Source organism: Callorhinus ursinus, unplaced genomic scaffold, assembly GCF_003265705.2.
Source record: "Callorhinus ursinus isolate GAN/ISIS: 27379988/994484 unplaced genomic scaffold, GSC_fseal_2.0 scaffold10, whole genome shotgun sequence".
Lineage (NCBI taxonomy): Eukaryota > Metazoa > Chordata > Mammalia > Carnivora > Otariidae > Callorhinus > Callorhinus ursinus.
The window spans coordinates 60,222,031-60,239,754 of record NW_027397072.1 but is presented as its reverse complement, the minus strand read 5'-3'; the positions used below and the strand labels follow the sequence as shown (position 1 = coordinate 60,239,754).

The 17,724-nt window shown below is 41.8% G+C and overlaps 1 long non-coding RNA gene across 1 annotated transcript in view; it reads right to left on the bottom strand.

Annotated features, from left to right (window-relative positions):
- Nucleotides 1–12,021, bottom strand: part of LOC141373616 (uncharacterized) — an 80,483-nt gene extending 68,462 nt beyond the window's left edge. The window contains exon 1 of the long non-coding RNA XR_012379817.1: nt 11,608–12,021. This is a non-coding gene — a long non-coding RNA (uncharacterized lncRNA). The remainder of the gene's footprint in view (nt 1–11,607) is intronic.
- Nucleotides 12,022–17,724: the final 5,703 nt, after the last annotated feature.

The window sequence follows — 17,724 nt, the reverse complement described above, 5'->3', positions numbered from 1 at the left end:
AAAAAAATTACTAAAATTGGTTCCACTTCTCTATTTCTCTCTGGAACCAAAGAGTATTTTAAGGCTAATCTACATTAAAGGGTTTTTAAAATATTTTTTTGGCAAATATATGTATGTATATTTGTATGTATGTATATACATACACTATATACATATACATATATAGTACATATATTGAGTGTATATAAACATATATGTATAAATGTATATGCATATGAACACACAGAGATATAGAACAAATCTTACAACTTAAAGCAGTCAAAATCTGATATCCAATAATCTTTAGTGAGTTATTCACTTTTGATGACATTGTTTCATTGTACATAAAGATGTTAGCTAGCATAATCTCTCCTCACATATAATAGCTAATAAATACACATTAATGAAGCAGTCGTATCAAGTATTTTATTTGTTTGTTTAGTACTTTTTAAGTTTATTTAATTTTTTAGTAACCTCTACACCCAACGTGGGGCTCAAACTCATAACCCCCAAGATCAGGTATCGCATACTCTTCCTACTGAGTCAGCCAGGCTCCCAGTAATCTCAAGAATTTAAACTGTCCTTGAAAGGGTGGACACCAAGAGATCTTCACTGGCTCCCCCATTGTTCTTAGGATAAAACTACTACCTCTTCTTTTTGCACTTCCTCTCTTGTGATCAAAGTTCTTCCATAGAATTGCCTATACTTAATCTCTAGTGACTCTCCTTTCTCTCTTGAGCCCACTCCAACCAGGTCTTCCTCCTACTGTCATCAAAACTGCACTTACCAAAATCAACAATGACCTCCATGCAGTCAAATCTAAAGGACAAATCTCAGTTATTATTTCATACCTATAGGTAGCAATTGACTTATTTGGTTGCTCTTTTCTTCCTGAAACACTTTCTTCACTTGGTCTCCAAGATACCCTCCTCCCTTGGTTCTTCTCCTACGTCAATGGCCTTTTCTTCTCTGCATTCTCTGTTGAGTTCTCCTTTATCTTCCCAACCTCTAAAAATTGGAGTGTACAGGTCTCATTCCATAGACCTCTTCTCTTTCCAATCTATATACACTCACTCATCCAGACCATAACTTTAAGTATCTATATGCTATTTCCTCCCCAATTAATATATCTAGCCCAATTCCTATCCAAACTCCAGACATGTTTACATATCCAACAAGCTATATAATAGCTCCACTGGGATGTCTGCAGGCAACTCAACAAGCCCAAAACTAAACCACTAACCTTCTGCCATATAATGCTCTTCTTTCATATTCTCCATTTCATAGAAGTAGTAACACCATTCTTCCACTTGCTCAGGCCCAAACCTTGGATCATTCTTGACTCCTCTCTTCTCACATCCCACATCCAATCCATCAGAACATCCAATTAGCTGTACTCACAAAATTTATTCATAATCACACTATTTCTCATTACCTCCTCTTCTGCCACCTTAATCCAAACCCCCATAATCTCATGCTCCCCTCACTCAATTTTTTACCCAGTGAAGTGATACTTTTAAAATGTAAATTCAAGGGCGCCTGGGTGGCTCAGTTGGTTAAGCGACGGCCTTTGGCTCAGGTCATGATCCTGGAGTTCCAGGATTGAGTCCCGCATCGGGCTCCCTGCTCAGCAGGGAGTCTGCTTCTCCCTCTGACCCTCCCCCCGTCATGTGCTCTCTCTCTCAAATAAATAAATAAAATCTTTAAAAAGAATAAATAAATAAAATAAAATAAAATGTAAATTCAGGAGGTGCCTGGGTGGCTCAGTTGGTGCCTTTGGCTCAGGCCATGATCCCAGGGTCCTGAGATCGAGCCCCGCATCGGGCTCCCTGCTCACCAGGGATTCTGCTTCTCCCTCTCACTCTCCCTCTGTGCTCTCCACCCCCCTCAAAAAAATTTTTAAAAAATGTAAATTCGATTGTTACTTTTCTGCTTAAAACTCTTCTATAGTTTTCCAATTTTACTCAGAATGAAAAGTCCTTAATTGTGACCTATAAGCCCCTATATGATCTGTCTCTACAACCACCATCTGTATCAATTCTCTGATTTCACTTCCCATTGCTCTCCTTCTTGCTCACCTCACTCTATCCACGATGGTGTCCTTGCTATTCCTTACCCACACCAAACATATTCTCAGGACCTTTATGCTTCTAATATTTTCCAGATATTCATATGTAATTCTCTAACTTCCTTTATCAGCTAGGCTTTTCCTAAGTATCCCAAATAAAATAAATCCTCTCATCTCTTTCAATCCCTTATCCCAATTTATATTTATAGCATTAAAAAAAAAAACACTTTATTGGGGCACCTGGTTGGCTCAGTTGGTTAAGCGTCTGCCTTCGGCTCGGGTCATGATCCCAGGGTCCTGGGATTGAGCCCCACGTCAGGCTCTCTGTTCAGCAGGGAGCCTGCTTCTCCCTCTCCCTCTGCCTGACTCTCCCTGGATTGTGCTCTCTCTCTCTGTCAAATAAATAAATAAATAAATAAAATCTTTTAAAAAAAACCCACAACTTTATTTTGAAACAACTGTAGATTCATAGGTAGTTGTAATAAATAATATAGATAGATTCTGCATACCCTTTACTCAGTTTCCTCCAATGGTCACATTTTAAAAAACTATAGTACAATATCACAACTAGGATATTGACATTGATACAGTTAAGATACAGAACATTTCCACAGTTCCATCACAGCAGGGCTTCCTGATACTCTTTTATAGCCACACCCACTTCCCTCCAACCTCCACCCCCTCCATAACCCCTGACAACCACTAATCTGTTCTCCATTTCTATAGTTTTGTTATTTCAAGAATGTTATATAATGGAATTATATAGTATTAACCTTTTGGGACTGCCTTTTTCTAGTCAGCATAATTCTCTGGAGATTAATCCAAGTTGTGTCATAGCATTTTTTTTTTTTTTACCACCTGACATATATATTTATTTGCTTATCTGGCTAAGTTCCCTGAAAGCAGGGAAACCATTCTGTACATTACACTCATAGTGTAGACATACTATAAATATTTGTTGAATAAATGAATTTCAAACTCTTTAAAATAGCCTATAAGACCCCAAATGAAGCATGCTTACCTTTCCAACCTCATCTGTCACTTCCATGACCCCCCCTACTCTGCCACCCCATTCCCATTCAGACCCCATTTATGGCAAGATTGCCTATACACTCTTGGTCTTATCACATTTGCTGTTTCGAACAGTGGGTTCTCAAACTTCGGTGTGCATGAGACTCACTTGGATGGTCAGGCTTTTTTATTTTTTTTAAGATTTTAGTTATTTAGGGGCGCCTGGGTGATTCAGTCGTTGAGCGTCTGCCTTTGGCTCAGGTCATGATCCCGGGGTCCTGGGATCGAGGCCCACCTTGGGCTCCCTGCTCCATTCTCCCTCTCCCACGCCCCCTGCTTGTGTTCCCTCTCTCGCTGTGTCTCTCTCTGGCAAGTAAATAAGTAAAATCTTAAAAAAAAAGATTTTACTTATTTATTTGAGAGAATGAGTGTGTGTGTGTGTGTGTGTGTGTGTGTGTGTGTGTGTGTGTGCAGGGGGAGGGACATAGGGAAAGGGAGACAATCTCAAGCCGACTCCACACTGAGGGCAGAGCCTGATGTGGCGCTTGATCTTAGGACCCTGAGATCATGACCTGAGCTAAAACCAAGAGTCTGAGGCTTAACCAACTGAGCCACCCAGGTGCCCTGGATGGTCAGGCTTATTGAAACACAGATTGTTAGGCTTCACCCCCAGAGTTTTTGATTAAGTAGATCAATGATATCGGGCGCCTGGGTGGCTCAGTCGTTAAGCGTCTGCCTTCAGCTCAGGTCATGATCCCAGAATCCTGGGATCGAGTCCCGCATCAGGCTCTCTGCTCAGCGGGAAGCCTGCTTCTCCCTCTCCCACTCCCCCTGCTTGTGTTCCTGCTCTCACTGTCTCTCTCTGTCAAATAAATAAAATCTTAAAAAAAAAAAGTAGATCAATGATAGGGCCTGAGAATCTGTATTTCTGACAAGTTCCCAGGTGATGTTGATGTTGCTGGTCCATGAACCAACCACACCTTGAAAATCTCCGTTAGAACATTTTTTATTTCCCTCCCCCATTCACCTGCCTAATTTTTTACTTAAACTTCAGCCCTTCCCTCACCCCAGAACATGGGGTTCCATGGCACACTGCACTTACCCTATCACATCACTTATCTCACGATATTATAATATCCTATTTGTGTGTGCTTCTCTACTACCAGACTGTATCCTCAGCACCTAGCACAGTTTGACGCAGAGTAGGCACTCAATGTATATGATGACTAAATAGGTTCCTTAATTGGGGTACTTTAAAAGAGTCAACTGAAACAGTATCTTCACAGTCAGAGGATATTTAGAAGGAAGGGAGTCTATATGCTAGAAATAAAAACATCAAGGATTCCTTCATTGATAGGTTGAAGGAAAAATACAGCAACTTTTTAAGTTAAGATTTTCTAGGAACTGTTAGTGCTTATTGTTAATTCTTTTCAACCAAAACACCACACATTGAAATAATGACAGATGACAAAGCTCAAGAATGCAAGTTAATGGGCCACCTGGGTGGCTCAGTCAGTTGAGCATTTAGCGACTGACTCTTGGTTTTGGCTCAGGTTATGATCTCAGGGTCCTGGGATCAAGTCCAGCTCCAGGCTCCAAGCTCTGGGCTCAGCACAAAGTCTGCTTGAGATTCTCTCTCTTCCTCTGCCCCCTCCCCTGGGCTCACTCTCTCTCTCTCAAATAAATAAGCAAAATCTTTAAAAAAAAAAAAAAAAAAGAAGGCAAGTTAAGATACTTTACCCATTACTTTTTCAATAATTACTTCAAAGTCTGTATTTTGTTCTTCTAAAAATGTACTCCTTTGCCTTCAGACTAAACATCCTAAACCACAGGACTATCTAACAAAGCCAGGACTTCAAATAACTCTTTCACTGACCCCAGAGCTGGCCAGATGTTGAAGTCTGAACATATTTGCTTGCACAGGTCTATAAACCATTATCTAAAATTCCAAAATCCAGAAAAGTTTTAGAAACCTAAAGTTTTGCATAAGGTTAAGGCAAATCTGACCTGAACATATATACAGATATTATATATGTTATATAGCCTTTATTTTATCCTATTTAGGGTTAATACTAATGCATTCTTGTTGGCATGAATATTAATATGTTTGATTATAAGATGCTGCTCCACACCCCACTGAGGTGTTACAGAAAATATGGTATATGCATTATATTCCTGTCTAAAATCCCAAGAATTCTGAGTTCTGAAACACATCCGGCCCAAAGGTTTTAGATAAAGGAGAATGCCTATATTAAGTATGAGATATCAATTTCTCTTAATCTCTATTTTTTTATCTACTGTATTCAAAATATTTACCCAAATAATGGCCTCTATTGTTTTATTATTTTGTATCTGAAAAAGTGGTCTTATTGAAAACAGCTTTCCTCATTTTATCTGTTTTAATATCAGCTAAACATTGTTGAAAACTCCATGTTTCTATTCATATATGAGACTTTCTTTTTAAATCAGGTTACAGGAAATTCTATACTTCTTGGGATCCTTGTGGGCTCATTTCCATCAGATGAATCATCATCATCCTCACATGAATCATCAGCAGAACAACTGAGAGTATAGAACTAAAAAATGCATCTAGTAGGAAACATTATTTCAAAATGCCTTTGAAAGACTAATTCACATTTATAAACCACTGACATTTAGCAGTCTCAATTGATGAAAGTAGAATTTTTATAGATTAAGATGTAAAGGGAACAACAATAAACATATTAGCATTATAAAGAGCAAAAAACAACTAAAATATATTTAGGAATGAATTGAACAAGAAATGTGCAGGATTTATGTAAAGAAAATCCTACTGGGAAACCAAAAGAAAATGGGTAAATCAAGGGGGCATGTTTTTAGATGGCATAATTGGTTTCAAAAGGAAGAGAAGTCATTCAGGTGAATTTAAAGTGAAAAAAGTTTATTTGAAGGAAGAGAAGTACCTTGTCTAGATCCCCAAGAGCAGAAAGGGCAGTAGGGTCTTAGTAGGGGCAAACCAGGCCACGGAAAGCCCCAGAACGCTACTCTGCCACCCTCTTCTGGGCTTCTTAGCTCTGCTTTTCTTTTCTTTTTTTTTTTTAATATATGTATATATATTTTTTAAAGATTTTATTCATTTATTTGACAGAGAGAGACACAGCGAGAGAGGGAACACAAGCAGGGGGAGTGGAGAGGGAGAAGCAGGCTTCCGGCGGAGCAGGGAGCTCAATGCCGGGATTCCCAGGACCCTGGGATCATGACCTGAGCTGAAGGCAGCCGCTTAACGACTGAGCCACCCACGCGCCCCTCTGCTTCTCTTCTGACTGCCTCTCTGCAGGTAGGCTTTCTCTGTGCTACCTTTGTGCGGGTCAAACCTCTCTCCCTGCTTTACCCTTGTCTCATCACTTTCTAGGTCAAGAGACCAGGTAAGACTAATTGCAAATTTCTGGGAGAAACAATCTGATTGGACCAGCTTTTCTACCTACCTGCTAGTCTAATCAGCTATAGCAGAGGAGGGGAGGGTCAAGAAGGTATCTACTCATTAACAGAAGATAAAGATGCAGACTGGGACATGGGGGAGTAGTGCAGACAGGTTGAATGGCATGTCCATTATAGATGAGCAGATTCCATATTGTGGAGAGGCAATATGACAGACATTAAGAGCATAGGCTGTTTCCTGACCTTCAACAAGTAATCTCTTTATGCATGAGCTTCCTTATCTATAAAATGAGGGTGGTAATAATCAAGTTATATAGATTAAATAACACAGAGCACTAAGTAAAAACTACAGAATTATTTTTATAAATATGCCCATTTTCCCTAAATTAATCCAAAAAATAATGCAATTCCAATCAAAATCAAAACTCTTTTAATTTGACAAAGTAAGTTTAAAGTTACTATGAAAGAAACAATGAAACAATATATCTATGGCAAGGATGACAGAGTAGAACGGGAGACAACATAGACTGATGCAAGTTTTTGGTAACGTTGTAGTTCTTAGGTTGGCAGTTTGCTTCATGTTATATTTTTTAAGTTTTATATATATCAAATAGATTTTAAAAAGACAATTCTTAAAGAATACTCTGAAAAAGAAGCAGGGATTTACCCTACCAGAAATTTAAAAACAGGGGCACCGGGGTGGCTCAATTGTAAAGCATCTGCCTTCGACTCAGGTCATGATCCCAGGGTCCTGGGATTGAGCCCTGCATCGGGCTCCCTGCTCAGAGGGAGGCCTGCTTCTCCCTCTCCCACTCCCCCTGCTTGTGTTCCCTCTCTCGCTGTGTCTCTGTCAAATAAATAAATAAAATCTTAAAAAAAAAAAGAAATTTAAAAACAATTTAAAAATATATTAATAATAATATTGCTGTCCGGTAACAAATAAATCAATGTTATAGAAAATAAAGTACATATGGAAACTTGGTGCAGTACAGATTTTAAATCTATAGGGAAGACTGAATATTCAATAAATGGTGTGTGGGCAACCAGCAAGTCTTTGAGGAAAAAAAAAAAATCAACCTAGATTCTTCCCTTCCTCCTCATAAATAAATTTTAGATGGATTAGAAATGGAAACATTTCTTTTTTTTTTTAAAGATTTATTTATTTGACAGAGAGAGACACAGTGAGAGAGGGAACACAAGCAGGGGGAGTGGGAAGGGGAGAAGCAGGCTTCCTGCTGAGCAGGGAGCCCGATGCGGGGCTCAATCCTAAGACCCTGGGATCATGACCTGAGCCGAAGGCAGATGCTTAATGACTGAGCCACCCAGGTGCCTCAAAATGGAAAAATTTCTTAAAAGATACCAAAAATGCTAGAAGAATACACAGATAAATATGACATCAAAGCTAGAAACAAAGGAAAAGACTAACAGATATGTCTACATAAAAATGAGAAACTTTCCAACAAAAATCCCATCTCCTTGGGGTGCCTGGATGGCTCAGTCGGTTAAGCGTCTGCCTTCAGCTCAGGTCATGATCTCAGGGTCCTGGGATTGAGCCCTGAGTTGGGCTCCCTGCTCAGGGGGGAGTCTGCTTCTCCCTCTCCCTCTGCCCCTCCTCCCCACTTGTGCTCTCTCTTTGTCAAATAAATAAATAAAACCTTTAAAAAAAAAAATCCCATCACCTTAAACTTCTACTTATTTTACTTCCTTATGGGTTCTGATTCTGATTAATTCTCCATAAACTGAGTTTTTACATAGTACAAAATTGTGCATAATTTTATGGTATACACTTTATATAACCTTACCACATATTTTTTCTTGTACTCCTAGTTAACTTTATATTTAGCCTACAAATCATGTCAGGAGAGTCCATTCTCCTCCATTCCACTTCCCTCTCCCTCTTTTAAATAACTTTCTTTGAAAGTTATGACCAGCGGGAAGCCTGCTTCTCCCTTTCCCACTCTCCCTGCTTGTGTTCCCTCTCTTGCTGTCTCTCTCTCTCTCTCTGTTAAAAAAATAAATAAAAAAAAAAATCTTAAAAAAAAAAGAAAGTTATGACCAGGGATGCCTGGGTGGCTCATCTAGTTAAGCGTCTGCCTTTGGCTCAGGTCATGATCCCAGGGTCCCAGGATTGGGTCCTGCATCAGGCTCCTTGCTCAGCGGAGAGCTTGCTTCTCCCTCTGCCTGCCACTCCCTCGGCTTGTGTTCTCTCTCTCCTCTCTGACAAATAAATAAATAAAAGCTTAAAAAAAAAAAAAAGAAAGTTATGACCATTTATAGCTGTCCCCTAACAATATAGGAGTTAAGGGCACCAACTGCTCCCAGGTAGAAAATCCACATGTAACTCTTGACTCCCAAAAAACGTTATTATTATTATTTTTAAAAGATTTTATTTATTTATTTGACAGAGAGAGATAGCGAGAGCAGGAACACAAGCAGGGGGAGTGGGAGAGGGAGAAGCAGGCTTCCCCCCGAGCAGGAAGCCCAATGCTGGGCTTGATCCAGGACCCTGGGATCATGACCTGAGCCAAAGGCAGACGCTTAATGACTGAGCCACACAGGCGTCCCTATTATTGTTTTTTAAGTAGGCTCTATGCCCAATGTGGAGTCCAACACAGGGCCTGAATTCACGACCCTGAGATCAAGACCTGAGCTGAGGTCAAGAGTTGGATGCCTAACCAACTGAGCTACCCAGGCACCCCAAAAAACTTTAATAATAATAAATTGACTGCCCTTACTGACAACATAAACTGTTAACACACATTTTGCATGTTACATGTATTATATACTGTATTCTTACAATAAAGAAAGCCAGAGAAAAATATTAAGAAAATCGTAAGGAAGAGAAAATACATTTACAGTACTGTATTGGATCAAAAAAAAATCCACATGTAAGTGGATGGAAGCAGTTCAAATCTGTGTTGTTCAAGGGTCAACTGTACTTTCTCAAGTGAATTTTAGTATCATTTTCTTGAGATCTATATATTTTTTGCATTTTAATTTAAATTTTTCAGGGCGCCTGGGTGGCTCAGTTCGTTAAGTATCTGCCTTCAGCTCAGGTCATGATCCCGGGGTCCTGGAAGCAAGCCCCACATCAGGCTCTCTGCTCAGCGGGGAGTCTGCTTCTCCCTCTCTCCCTGCTGCTCCCCCTGCTTGTGCTCTCTCTCTGTCAAATAAATAATAAATAAAATCTTTAAAAATAAATAAATAAACTTTTAATATACAAATAACTTAGAGATGAATTGTATTCTTTGCTACGTTAGTCCATCTGGCATCATGTTCTTTCTTTTTGTAAGACTTTTCTTTTTTTCCTTCAGCAAATGACCACCACAGGCCATATTAAAAAATGAATTAAAAAATGGTAATAATGGGGCGCCTGGGTGGCTCAGTGGGTTAAGCGTCTGCCTTCAACTCAGGTCATGATCCCAGGGTCCTGGGATTGTGCCCCACATTGGGCTCCCAGCTCAGTGGGGAGCCTGATTCTCCCACTACCCCTCCCCCCCACTGCTTGTGCTCTCTCACGCTGTGTGAAATAAATAAAATCTTTAAAAATATGGTAATATTTGTAATATTTCCGACAAAGGTTAATATTCCTGATATACAAAAACACTTGTAATATTTAAATGTAAATACTTCAATTTTAAAACAGGAGTAATTTACTGGCAATGCACAAAATAGAGCCAATAAGTATATGATGTTGTTTTATACTTAGTCAACAAAATGCAAATTAAAACAAGATGACAAAGATGATAAAAATGTTCAAAAGGTGATAAAGATCTCAAAGCCTGACAGTACTCAAGATTAGCAACAAGATGAAGACACAGGTGAAAAAGTAATAAATACATTCCAAGGGGAGAGTCTGGTAACATCATCTAGCATCTTATAGGAGTGCATTCCTTTGATCCAGTAATTATATTTCCATGAAATTATTATAAGGAAATAATCAGGGGCACCTGGGTGGCTCAGTCGTTAAGCGCCTGCTTTCGGCTCAGGTCATGATCCCAGGGTCCTGGGATCGAGCCCCGCATCGGGCTCCCTGCTCCGCGGGAAGCCTGCTTCTCCCTCTCCCACTCCCCCTGCTTGTGTTCCCCACCTAGCTGTCTCTCTGTCAAAAAAAAAAAAATAAAATCTTAAAAAAAAAAAAGGAAATAATCAGGAATATGTACAAGTTTATGTACAAGAATAATCACGTAGTTTTTTTTATGATTATTTTTAAAGTTTTTATTTAAATTCTAGTTAGTTAACATGTAGGGTAATATTGGTTTCAGAAGTAGAATTTAGTGATTCATCACTTACATATAACACCCAGTACAGGGGCACCTGGGTGGCTCAGTCAGTTAAGCAGTGGACTCTTGATTTCCCCTCAGGTCATGATCCCAGGGTAGTGAGATAAAGCCCGGCATGGTATTCCGTGCTCAATGAGCACGGAGCCTGCTTGGGATTTTCTCTCTCCCTCTCCCTCTGCTCCTATCCTGCTTGCATACACACACACTCTCTCTCTCTCAAAATAAATAAATAGTCTTTAACACCCAGTGCTCATCACAAGTGCCCTCCTTAATACCCATTTTGCCCATCCTCCACCCACTTCCCTCTGGCAGCCCTCAGTTTGTTCTCTATAGGTAAGAGTCTCTTATGGTTTGCCTCCCTCTCCTTTCCCTCCTTTCTCCTATGTTCATCTGTTTTGTTTCTTAAATTCCACATGAGTGAAATATGGTATGTCTTTCTCTGATTGACTTACTTAACTTAGCATAATACACTCTAGCTCCATCCACATCATTGCAAATGGCAAGATTTCATTCTTTTTGATGACATCTAGTATGGTTTGTACACGTGAAAAACTGTAAATACCCTACAAGTCCAACAATTTAGGGACTGGTTGAATAAATTATATCCATAAAACCATTAAATGGCCTTATATCCATACACTCATTAAAAATGATTATTTTAAATTTACCTGGAAAGCTATGAGACACTATTGCCTTAAAAACAACAACAAAAAAACCCCCAACACTTTATGTGTATATGTGAAGTTTCCCAAGTTTACATAGAAGGGTGTTAATACTGTTATTTCTGGGTGGTGAGGTTGTGGGTGAGTGATGAGTTCAACTTTCTTTTATAAACATTTACGTACTTACTACCAGTTTTGCTGGGAGCAGGCACTTTTTGAAAGTAGTTTTCTTCTTACAGTCATAAAATACAAAAATACATAAAATACTTTGCGGGGGGAAAAGCGGGCACTGGGCGAGGACCCACAGCGGCGCGGCAGGGTGAAAAGGCTCGCAACTGCTGGAGCCTCGCCTTGCTGCTCCCGGGGAGCACGCAGACCGGAAACACGCCACGCGGGACCTCGGGAATTCTGGGTAACGCACGGAGGCGCAGTACTTCACGAGAACTTATTATTTGAAAGAAAAACTAATACAGCTTTCCTTTAACACAACATTTGCTATTGCCTTAAGCCGGTGTAGGGACGTTTCTCACCCGAGAGGCGAGCGGGGGGGGGGGGTTAAAGGGGTTTTCTTGAAAGCCAAAAAGCCTTCCTCACTTCCCACCCTTCCCCCACCACGCGCTTTCTCTCCCTCGGGAGGGGCTTCGAGGGCGTTTCTATGGGCGACGACTGAAGAGTATACAGCAAAGGGAATGTCGGCTAGCAGGCTATTGTATTCGAAAACCGCCCTTAAAGGAAGACGGACGCGCGCGGAGCTGGGGGCGTAGAGGCGAGGCACGCTCTGATTGGCCCGGCTCCTCAGTCCCGGCGCGCGCCGGCTGGGCGGGCAGGAGCGCGCGCGTGCGCAAAGTCGTAGGCGCGCGCCAGCGCCTCTCCCTCACGCCCTTGTGGGGCCTCCTGTCTGGGAACTGGGAGGAGGGAGGGGAGTGGTTCACGCTTGTCATTGAGTTGGGAGCGGCTTAATCTTCGCACCCGTGGTGAGTGGGCTGCAGGAGTCAAGCGAGGGTTTCCCCTCGAGGCCGGGCCCACTGCAGACGTGGGACCGCTGAGGAGGAGGAAGGGAAGGCAAGGCCCAGACCCAAGGGTCGGGTCAGCTACCGGCCGCTGCCTGGGTAGCCAAGGGCAAGGAAGGAGGGAGGGGAGGGACCGACAGCACCGAACAATCCTTCGAGGAGCTCTCTTGGACAGCGAAACGGCTGAGAGACGGTTAGGTGGAGAGGCCCGAGAGATGAACAGGCCCACGCCCCAGTACTCGTGTAGGAACCAGATAGAACTGACTAAGCTTATATTTGGGGTGAAAGTTGATAACCAATTTTTGAATGATTATCATTCAAAATAAATGATCTTTGGGTTTGAGGTATCAATAGGACATTTAGGTGGAAAGGTTGACGTGAACTCTTTTAAGGCAATCTTTGTGAATTACCCTGTGGAAAATAGGTCCCTGATTTGTTACCCTGGGTGGCTCAGTTAAGCGTCTACCTTCGGCTCAGGTCAGGATCTCTGGGTCCTGGGATCCAACCCCTCATGGGGCTCCCTACTCAGGGGGGAGCCTGCTTCTCCCTTTCCTCCCTGCTCCGTTTGCTCTGGACAGGAACCACACAAAGTTTTGGGGGAAATAACACCTCAGCTGGAGGCCTGAAAACCGGGCAAGGCTTGCAGATTAAAGATTTCTAGACCATCTGGTGAATGATGTTAAAAGGGAAAATTAAGAGTTTGCAGATCTATGAAACTCTTAAGGCTTAAGTACCTGTCTTAAACACAAATTATATAATTAAGTGATGGAAACAGTATGCTAGATTCTATTGATTCTTTGACTATTATAATTTTAAAATTCTTTTAATTTGTAGCTATCAGAGAGCCTTTTACTATTCTGGGAATTTTTTTTCTTGGAATATTAAATGAAAATTTTATTTCAAAAATTGCAGAAGTTTGAATATAATTATTTTTTTAGATTTGTTGAGAGAGAGAGAGAGGGACAGAGCGAAAGCATGAGCAGAGGGGAGGGGAAGAGGGAGAAAAATGAAAAAGGCCATAAAAATTCTGAAAAGGCTGAGCGGGGGGAGCCTGATGTGGGGCTCAATCCCAGGACCCCAGGATTGTGACCTGAGCCCAAGGCAGACACTTAACCCACTGAGGCACCCAGGCGCCCCAATGAACAAACATTTCTAATCAGAAAAAAAACAAAAATTCAGTACTGCCCCCTTAGCTGCAGGGCACACGTTCAAGACCCCCAGTAAATCCTGAAACTGGCAATGGTACCAAGCTCTATATATAGTTTTTTTTCCTATGCATACAAAGCTATGATAACGTTTAATTTATAAATTAGGCACAGCAAGAGATTGATAATAAGTAATAAGATAGAACAATTATAAGAATATACTGTAATAAAAGTTACAGTTGGTCTCTCTCAAGATATTCTGGTACTCACCCTTTTTCTGAGGATGTGAGATGGTAAAATGCCTATGGGATGACATGAAGTGAAGTGAATGATGTTTGTATTGTGATATGGCATTAGGCTAAATTAGACTATTGACCTGACTATATACATCAGGAGAAGGATCATCTGCCTTAGGATTGCTCCAAGAATTGCCTTGGTAACTGAAATCTCATAAAGTGAAACCGTGGGTAAGGAGGATTACTGTATTGAAAAGATATCACAAGTATTTTGTAACCACATAATTGATTTTACTTCTTCTTTTTTTTTTTTTTTTTTTGGAGCGCTCCAGGGGCACCACGAAGGGCGAGGCGCAACGTGCGCTCAGCACACGCCCAAGCGGGTGAGCAGCGCGGCGTCGGGACGGCCCTCCCCGCCGCGAGGAGGACCGCGCACCACACACGAAGCCACGGAAGGCAAGCGAGAATGTCTGCTGCGTCAGAGGACCCCGGTCCCGCGAGCGCCGCGAGGCAGAACGCGGGAAGGCGGGGTCGGGCCGGAGCCTGCACGTCATCCCCCCGCACCCCCGACACACCGCCACGGCGGGCGGAGGCGAAGGAGCGAGAGGGCCCGCGGGCAGAACGAGAAGAGCGATCCCATTCGCCATGAATGTCCGTCCCTCGTCTGGCGCGGCTTAGGCCCGGCCCGGGAGAGCGCGAGATCACCACATCGATCAGCAAAACCACATAATTGATTTTAAAAGAATTCATAATTTTGAAAACATATTCTACAGAGTGACTTTTAACATGAGAGATCAAACATATTTGTCTTGCTTCCCTATGAAACCCCACTGAAATGAGAAAATATAAAAACCCACAAGGAGTAAGAAAGTGGGAAAGGGAATGAGAGATGTTGGAGTGTTCTTAGTGGAAGAAGGAAAGAAGATAAAGAAATTGTTAGAAGAAAAAAAGAACTAAGAAAGCTGAATGCAGAGGGGAATGGCAATTAGAAGTACAGTAATTCATAATTCAGAACTCCAGGAAGGCTCTGTAAAGGAAAATTCTGTTTTCCTCACTCTGCTCTCAATACTTTTGACACCAGATGTGGAGGGTTTATCCCACATCAATTCTCCAGTTTCCAGTGGACACTGACTGGGTGTCCTACAAATTTAACTCAATTATGACACTACCTACCTGGAGATGGCATCAGATCCCAGAGGTTAAAGACTGTGCACCAGACCACAACTGGCAATAAAAACCCCAGGCCCCAAGCAAAGACAAGACTCACGCTTTTACCTTTCTGAGTCTCCAGGATACTCTTGTCTGTATCTCTCTATCTCTACATACATATCTTCAATAAACTCTGTTTTCACTTCTGCTGGCTCATTTGATTTCCATCCTGCAAGAAGCTAAGGACCCTCTTGGCTAGGCCTGTGGGACCCCCTCTCTAGGTCCTCAGACTAGGCCTGCCTGCATCATTCAGACTCAAATGGAATTATATCACCAGCTTTCCTATTTCTACAGCTTGCAGACAGCAGGCGTAGGACTTCTTGCCCTCCATAACCATCTGAGCCAAATCCTACAGTAAATCTCATCTATCATCTATCTATCTATCTATCTATCTATCTATCTATCTATCTATCATCTATCTATCTATCTATTTATCATCTACCTACCTATCTATCAACTGTCTATCCTATTGGTTCTGTTTCTCTGGAGAACCTGACTCAGCCCTCAAGACTACCTCTGCCTCAGCAAGTCCAGATTGTTACTTGTACTTCTGACAAGTAGCCTATAAATTGGAGTTCCCATGACTCCCTTCTCTAGTTCAGTAATTTGCTAGAAAGGCTCACAGAACTTAGGGAAATATTTACTTATGTTTATTGATTTGTTATAAAGGATAACACAACAGCCACATGGAAAGATGCATAGGGCAAAGAAAGGGGGAAGGGGCACAGAGTTTCCATGCCCTCTGTGCACCTCCCAGCACCTCCATGATGTTCACCAACCCAGAAACTCACCAAATTTCCTTGTTTTTTTTAAATTTTTATTGTTATGTTAATCACCATACATTATATCATTAGTTTTTGATGTAGTCCTTAAGAGTTTTTATAGAGCTTAATCTCTAATCCCCCTCTCCCTTTCCTGGAGGTCTGTGGATGGGGCTGAAAGTTCTAACCCTCTAGTCACTTGGTCTTTCTGGTGACCAGCACCATTCTAAGGCTATCGAGGGGCCCTCCCCTAAATTACTTCATTAGCATAAACTCAAGTGTACTCAAAAGAGGAGCCTCTTGGGGGCACCTGGGTGGCTAAGTCGGTTAAGTGTCTGACTTGATTTCGGCTCAGATCATGATCTCAGGGTCATGAGATTGAGCCCCCAAGATGGACTGGGCATGGAGCTTGCTTAAGATTCTCTCTCCCAGGGGCACCTGGGTGGCTCAGTCATTAAGCGTCTGCCTTCAGCTCAGGTCATGATCCCGGGAACCTGGGATCAAATGCCGCATCAGGCTCCCTCCTCAGTGGAGAGTCTGCTGCTCCCCCTGCTTGTTCTGTCTCTCTCTCCCTCTGTCAAATAAATAAAATCTTTAAAAAATTTAAAAAAAAAGATTCTTTCCCTCTGCACCCCCCCCAAAAAGGGGGGCCTCCTGAATAACAAAAGATACTATCACTCAGGAAATTCCAAAGGTTTTAGGAGCTCTTTGCTAGGAACAGGAGACAAAGACCCAAAAACATGCCTTATTATACTACAGACTCCTAAATTGCAGATGTCACATCAATGGGAGGGTGTGGAAGGAAAGACCAGAGGATTGATTGAAAATCTGTACAGAGTAGTTAGACTTCTAGATCTAGGTCACCATCCTTAGGACAAATAACCAGGTGAGTAGCTTACCCTTAGAACTGGTAGAGTTTGAACCAGAGGAGATTTAGGCACACCAGGTCAAGCAAAAAAAAGATTAAATGAGAAAGTCTAAGTAATATACTGAGTAGTGAGACCCACCCCAGCCCCTTTCCACTGCTTGCTCTCTGAATCCACATTTACCTTTTTATCTCATTTGATGCTGGTCACCCCCTTTTTTTTTCATCTTCATGATATAACTTTCTATCCTGATTTTTCTTTATTTTCTTCACTCTTATTCTGTTTAACTGTGATTGCTTGAGCTGATGTCCTAGGCTTTCTTCTTTCTACCTTTCTATGATTTCATCCAACAGGCTGTCTATAACACGGGTTAGGACTCACTTAAATCTGCATCTCTAGTGCTAAACTCTAACCAACCTTCAAGTCTCATATTTTCAGACTTTTACTGAATCTATTCCTTTTGGATGCCACATGGGTAAAAAAGTACTCCAAATCAGCTTTGCAGTATCCTGTAGAGGCGGCTTTTAGGCAACAAGCTTGAGTAATGGAAACCTGAGTAAGGTAAAAGGGCTCACAGTGACCACCAAGCTGAATGCAAACAGGCTCATTAAGCGACCCACCTCAAAATAACCATAGGCCCTAACTGACCAAATACAAACAGGCATAGTTCCTAAGATTACCTAAAAAGGGAAAATTCTGTATGTTCCCATACTCTCTCACTCTGCCCCATAACTGCAGTCCCTCACCACCACCTTGTTGCAGTCTCTGCTCTGCTGTCCTGCCCATTGCTCCCTTCTGGTGTATTCAATAAACTATATCCTTTGTTCTGCCTTGGGTGAATTCTTTCACTGCCCCTGCATTTCTGGCTTCCACCCAGTTGGAGCACCCCACATTTGGTGTCCCCCCAATCCCATCAGAACATCCCACATATCCCACTTGAATAGGCTGTAGAGTAGATGCTCTTCTATCCAGTGCCATTAGGGCCAGTTAATTGGTCAATTAATTTCAAGTCACTAAAACAAAGAATCATTACAAAATTATCTACACTGGCAGGGTCTGTTGCCCAAATAATTTTCA